The sequence below is a fragment of the Montipora capricornis genome, chromosome 2 (genome assembly GCF_036669925.1).
Source record: "Montipora capricornis isolate CH-2021 chromosome 2, ASM3666992v2, whole genome shotgun sequence".
In the NCBI taxonomy this organism is placed as follows: Eukaryota; Metazoa; Cnidaria; class Anthozoa; order Scleractinia; family Acroporidae; genus Montipora; species Montipora capricornis.
Window position 1 is genome coordinate 25007043 of NC_090884.1, and position 5834 is coordinate 25012876.

Sequence of the window (5834 nt, forward strand, 5' to 3'; positions counted from 1 at the left end):
ACCCATCACATGCTTTCACTTGGCGTGTTCTCTCCTCAGCACAGACTTTTCACAAGCGTAGGATCGTCGAGGGGCTAATGATCCAACAATTCTTCCCCAGTTTGAACAAACAAGTCATTTCTTATGTCTCCAAACTTTTCCCATTGGGAATTACATAAGATATAAATGTATGCGTGGACGGTCACCCTTTTTAACCCTGATGATGGCAAACAGCCGAAAACGTTTGGTTTGAATATTTTGATTTTGACTTTTAGCCTTGTATATAGAATATATTTTACTAAGCGAACATTATGGACAAACAAAGAGTATTATGGTATTTTTGATATTGGCTAATTGTAGACGAGACTTACAGGGTTAACAGTAACAACAGGGTTAACAGTAACAAAATAAAAATGCTATGTAACGGTGATGATTGGATGATTGGTCTGCTTACACAGGAAAATCCATTTATTAACTGTGAAAATGCTGCTACATAAATATATGGAATTTATACGCTTCTAGCAAGGCAAATAACAAGTTATGTAGTCTAGGTCAACTGTCCATCAACCAATTTCCAATACTTTCTTGGCAGTATGAGTTGCCTATAAACATGACATCATCATGTTGGAGTCCCGGTAGCCAGATTGTTAGCAGCTGGATTCGGGGTCAAGTGACTTGGGGGTTACTTTGTTGTAAATTAATAAAATAGACAATTGTCCAGATAATTGCGAGGATCACTTCCACCTTACGTCTATAACCCGCACTTCAAATATATAAAAATGTAGTTCAGACTGATTTCAATACTTTTGTGTTTAGAGTATTGTTTGGTTCGTAAGTTTCTCAAAGGATTATCGGGATACCAGTGATGGACAGCATCAGTACAGTTACCAGCAAAAAAAGGGCACTTACTCGTGTTGTTTCTTCAGATGAAGTGTTTGTTTCTTTGGTTTTTATTGGCTATAAAACTGCAGGAAAGTACATCCAAAACCAGGCCAAGCGCTGTTTACTGCCTCATAGATTTGCTCTTAAGCTTTCTCCTTAGATAACAAGCCTGGTGAATGATGCAGACTTACCATCGTTTTATAGTATAATGAAGTGGGTTGTACTTAAAGTGAACGCTGTAGACTGGACTGGTCTTTTCTGTTCCAGGTATGGGTCATAAAGAAGAATGTTGGAAAAACGTTGGAGAGTATAGTAATCCCTTTTACTGACCTAAAGAACATTTTGGACGAGGTACACTTTGATGACCAATTTACGAGCTCTCGATGCCGTGGATGGTTAATTTTACCACCTCAAAGATATCTGCGAGCAGACATCTTATTTCCTGGCTGCGAATTTGATTGCAGACTCACTATTCGTGCACTAGCAGGTATGTGAAGTATAGTCATGAAATTTCCCGTTGCGCGTACATTTCCGTCGAACCTTAACATCATATCCATGCGAAAATTATTTGTTGGGATATCATCAAAAGCACTGTATTTAACGGCCAGGGGTGGTGTATTCATTATCGATCCATGCACCAAATTGCAAGAGACGTCTGCTCTGTACCTATAGTGAAATATAGAGCCAGTTTTATAAAAGAAAGCTTTGTGAAATTCCTGTTGGCTGAAACTTTGCCTGCCCTCTGAAACTAAATAGGAAATAAGACATTTCAACGCGGCTAATTTGTTTACCTGGTTTCGTTACTTTCCTGTGATTTTAGACAGTGGTTTCCACATGGACTTTGTGCCCAAAGACGACATAAGAAACACTTTGCTGAGGTATCTCTCCAAAGTGACTTTTTCAGATGAAGATGACATTGGACTTCGTCTTCCAGATGAGAAACTACCAGATGGATTTCAACTGCCGTATATGCGTTGTTCAAAACGAGCTGTGTATCGTTTGTCGGAAGGTTTTTCAATTATAATCTCAAAGGAGAGTACGGGCTTGTATGGAAGGGACATCAAAAAGGTGTGATTTTGACCACTTCATGGTAAGCTTGATTTCTTTTGGGAGGGGGCATGTTCCTGTTGAGGGCTTTCATTGTAATCCAGGCACTAAATCTCAACCCATGGGATGTGGGGGAAGGTGAAGAGCTAGGGGTAAGGGGAAGTTATGCAATCCACTGAATTTAAACACTATTATAGGCAGAACCTTATAAAATCATCTAAGAACACAATTGTCGTTTATCATGAACACAAAAATTTTGTGTGTGGCTATTTACGTATAATTGAGAAAATAAATAATTATTAATAATGTTATCACACCTTTTGCCTTTCGTTAACAGAAAACAGGATTTGTTTTTTGGCGTGAATTCAATAACATCTCAGGAAGTACATGTCCACGAATAAATGTTCACGCTAAGTCTTACCATACTAATGTATCTTTATCTTTATCTTTTGTTAACAAAAAACAGAAATTCATTTTATTTTGCGTAGTAATGCATCCTTAATAACATCATTGGAATGTCATTTTCTTTATAGTAAAGTCTATAATATTTTTGAAAGAACATTGACATTAATAATACTCTTGTTTGCGTGAAAGAAAATGCCCACGCTCGTGGGCCTTCTTAAGAGTAAGGACCGAGCGTGTTTTCTTTTTGATCCGATTTAATGCACCTTTCCATTTATTGGGTTCATACTAGGCACTAAGTCTGTCTTAGCCTAAGTAAAGGCATGTCACCTTAAGTCCGCTTAAGCGTTCAGACATAACAGATAAGGTAACTAACATCATAAATGTGGTGAGGTAGTCACGATCCATTTTAGCGAGGAAGTTGAGATCAAAATGAGACCGAGAAGCCGTAAAATCGCTGTAATTGCGACTGTTGTCTGTTTATTAAATTTACAAAGGTTGATCAGCCAAATAACCTTACAAAATCTTACGTTCCTTCGTGAAAGAATGATGGAAGATTTTGTCCAAGAGAGTGAAAGCCTGCTTTTTCTGACCGCCCTACTTTTAAGCGTTCACCGAAGACGAGGTAATTTTCGGCACATAAGAAGAAGAGCGTGGGCCTGGCCAAGACCGCAGAACTGGTTTGATGTAATGCTAGCATCACCTCGGCTGAATGTTTTTTTGGAAACCAAACTTTCGAATGGAACGTGAAACGTTTGACGAGCTTTGCCGAATTCTATCTGATAAAACCCACGATTTTGAAATTTTTTTGCTATCAGGTTTCTTAAGTTAGCCTTAAGTCATGTTTGAAACAGACTTAAGAACTGCTTAGGTCGTCTGAGTTTGCCGACACTAAGACAGAAATCACGCTTCTGTGACTTAGCGGTTCACACCTGTCATTTTCACTAAGTCGACTTAAGAGATTACTAAGTCAGACTTAGTGGTCTAATGTGAACCCAGTAATTGTTATAGATGAAAGAAAGCTCATCATTTGCTGGGAATTTAGGATAATTAATTGGCTTAGTAACAATTTTGAAGTCCTGTTAGGATTTTGGAGTTTTCACACATTTCAATATGAATTGCCTATTCTCAAGGTGGTATGAATTGAGTTTTATCGCATTTTGGGATGGTGGACTATGGTATTTATCTGTTGATTCAATGGCGCAACTACCATATGAATGCATCTTCAGTATCATCATAGGAATGTCATTCTCTTTATTGAATATTGTGTTTCAAATAACGTTTACATCAATAACACTGTCGTTTACATTTTGGAAAATTATACTGGCACACTGTAAACGCACTTGAACATGTACACTGTAATCGATCAAAGCCCGGCATAATATCCTCATCCCAAATGTAATATGCTGAACCAGTACGCTCAGTAATTACTGGGTTGCCAAACCCAGTCGGAATCTCGGTTTCATTTCGTGGGTTTTTACTGGGTTGCCTATGGCAAACCCAGTCGCAATCTGTGTTTAATTTCGTGGGTTTTTTTATTTTCCGTGTCGGTAAAAGTCTTGCCTGTCACTCCCCTGCTAAGTGGTGGCTTTGTGCATAGAGCCTTCTGAGCGTATTTTCTGAGGATCGAGAGGTAGTGGGAAATGCGTAGATTTCTCTGATGGACACAGTAGAACGATTAACTTAACCGGCAATGGCGTCGAAAGTCATGTAACGCGAATGGCGTTTTAGTGGATCTTTGAACAAAATATACCCTTATGAAGCTCATGAATGGCAGGTCAATTGGATATACAGGCGGTGGAATCTTAAAAGCGACGAGTAATGGACTTCGACAACAATCTATCGCCCGTCGAGCCGAAATCAAAGTGAGCTGTATTTACCTGAAGTATATGGTAATTTGACACGATTGAGTTTCTTGCCTTCACGCACGCAATGAAATAGGAAGAGGTTCTCGCCTCTAAGAGCACATATGTTGTTTGTTTCAATAAATTTTTCGCTGGAAAAGGATTCTGTGGTATTTTCTGCCTTTGTGAATTATAATATCATGTTGTGTATTGAATTTTCGAGCTTAAGGTTGAAATGTGATATGGGAGAAGTTTTTTAGTATTGCTCTGTAAGCAGGAAGGGTTCACAGGCCTGTTGGAAGCGTGCTTGAGTTTCAACAAAATGAGCCCCAAAATCAGTGAAAAATTGTGACGCAGATGAATAATAAAGTAGCTGCTATTTCCAAAATGATGGAATTACCTGGTGATAAATAACCTCGTCTTGGAGAGTAAATTTTTGACTTTGCAGAAACAATGGTGGGCGATTGTGATCTTTGTTTTGAATTCGCTCATTTCATTGTCAAACTTTATAACACTTAACAGAAAAAGAAACTTACAAAAACCCGGTATCTTGCCATCATTTGACATAGATGCTTCACTGTTTGGCGAGTAAACATGCCGCGGTAACTTATGCCGTGTTTAGACTTGAGCGTGCTACCGAGGTATTGGAGTTTACTTACCTAGGTTAATATTTTGCGTGTGTAAACGCCAACTAATACCGTAGTAAACACCGCTCAAGACAATAGAAAGTTAACTAAGGTAAAAGTTCGGTCTACTCTGCGAGCAGGCATGGTTAAGGTCGGTAACCAAGGTTTGGATGACAGATACATCCGCTTGCGGTCGCATAGAATTTCACATCCTGTGGTGCCGGGATTGCGTCAGGCTCATTCGATCACGTTTTCAAGACCAGGTTTTCGACCAAGTTTCCACGTCTGGTTTCGGTCTACGAAGAAGGTATGGCAAAAAACAAAAACACCAATCCTTACGAATGCGACCAACCCGAAAGGTAAATTTATAAACGTTGTATAGCTAATTTGTGCATATAAATATTTCTTTCTTGTGGTGATTGTTGATCCTCGCGCCTGTATTTATTTTCTATCAATTGTTTCGCCAGGGAAGATGCATATTCCACGTTGTCGCCATTTTCCTATGCAAGACAACCAGGGTTACAACCCTCCCCGTACAATCAACAGTTCATGCCACAGCAATACTATGTTCCGCCAATGATGTCCTCGATGCAGATGATGGCACCATTCACCCATTCGCCTGCCCATGCGGTTCAGGCTTCGCAGTATTCGGATACGCCTACATCGAGTCAAGGAAACGCTGAAAACGGAGCGCAAAGGAAAAAAAATCGATGGGCTGACACCGAAGAAAAGATTTTAATTGAACTGTTCGGCGAGAACGAGGATAAACTTCGCTACCGGTCGTTCAATTCCCCGGAGTGGCAGTCTATCGCCAGGCAACTGCAAGAAAGGTGCAGACGAGAGAACGTCGAATGCGAGAAATCTGCCCAGCAGTGCAAAAATAAAATGGCGAACGCGAGGACTACAAGAGCCACAGCTTCTCTTTTAAACGCGAGCATTTTATGCGTGGATTTAGAATTTGCCGCCAATTCGATAAGATTGTGATTGATGACAGATTTACCTTAGTTATTTGAGCCAGTATAAACACTGTACAAATGTACCAGGGTTTAGTAAG